Source organism: Scylla paramamosain, unplaced genomic scaffold (assembly GCF_035594125.1).
Source record: "Scylla paramamosain isolate STU-SP2022 unplaced genomic scaffold, ASM3559412v1 Contig20, whole genome shotgun sequence".
Taxonomy (NCBI): Eukaryota; Metazoa; Arthropoda; class Malacostraca; order Decapoda; family Portunidae; genus Scylla; species Scylla paramamosain.
This window is the reverse complement of record NW_026973685.1, coordinates 178720-180000: the sequence shown is the minus strand read 5'-3', so window position 1 is coordinate 180000 and position 1281 is coordinate 178720.

Below are 1281 nucleotides of genomic sequence, written 5' to 3'. Positions count from 1 at the left end.
CATCATAATTGTTTGCAGGAGTCTGATCCGTCCCTACTTAATGCATGCACGTCGTGTGTGACTCATCCCTTGCTTCTCTTCTGCAGCCGTGTCTCAGCTCTCCCGCTTTGTCTTTACATTCACTCCCTTTGTCTGCTTTATCTACTCTCGGTATTTTCCTTATCACTCCTCAGAAAATATGGGTTTATACAGATTTCTCTTCATGGCTGTGTGAGCTTAACGACGTCCTTATTTATAGGTTAGAAAAAATATATATAATGCTACAGAGAATTAATATTTCAAACAGGTTTCACAATTTTGAATAACTCTGGAAGATGTATCAAAGGCGCAAAGTAATATTCATACAACAAATTATTAAGATATGCTCGAGAATCAATTTACACACAAGTATCGTGAGAAGAATAACAAAAGAGACTCGTTATGTAAACCACGCTTACTTCGTACCCTTTATAAAAATAGAGACTTTTCTGAGTGTCTCCTCGTCCTTAATAGTGGTGGCGGTGGTAGAAATTGCATGAATTTTAAGAAGCTGACACTGGCGTTGCAACAGCAAGAAGCTTAAACGCCGCAGACCATGTGAAGAGACAGCCTGCAAAGCTAAATAAGTATTAGAAATTGTACCTTGAAACTTTCTCTTCCCTTATTAAGACGAACACTGAGACGTTTAATGTAATTTGGAACACTTGGCGCAGTTATGATTACATCGCCCATGCACACAGTTGATCACATGTTTGGTTAGAGGATTACCGGGGAAGACAGACTTAGACGTGGTGGCTCTGAACGGCACCGAATTATTTGAAATATTCAGGCAAATTTACTGTGTCTACTTTTTTTCTCTGCAGCTTGCTAGTGATATACACATATATAAAACCGTACATTCTTAGTTCACATGAGTCATATTTTCCAAAGTTGACTGCTGTGACTTTTCCTTTTGCTTAAACCTTTCACTACTAAAACGAATATTTTCCTTTATCTTCCTATAACTTTTTTTAAACACGTGATACAGTCTTAAATAGTTCTGTAACTTTATAAAAATACAAAAGTAACCCTCTACTCTCTCTCTCTCTCTCTCTCTCTCTCTCTCTCTCTCTCTCTCTCTCTCTCTCTCTCTCTCTCTCTCTCTCTCTCTCTCTCTCTCTCTCTCTCTCTCTCTCTCTCTCTCTCTCTCTCTCTCTCTCTCTCTCTCCATACAAAAATAAAATTACAATGTTCTCTATGTAAACAAAAGAAGACCGTCGTTGTGAATTCTGTGGTGTAAAAACACCACAGAATCGGGGGTCA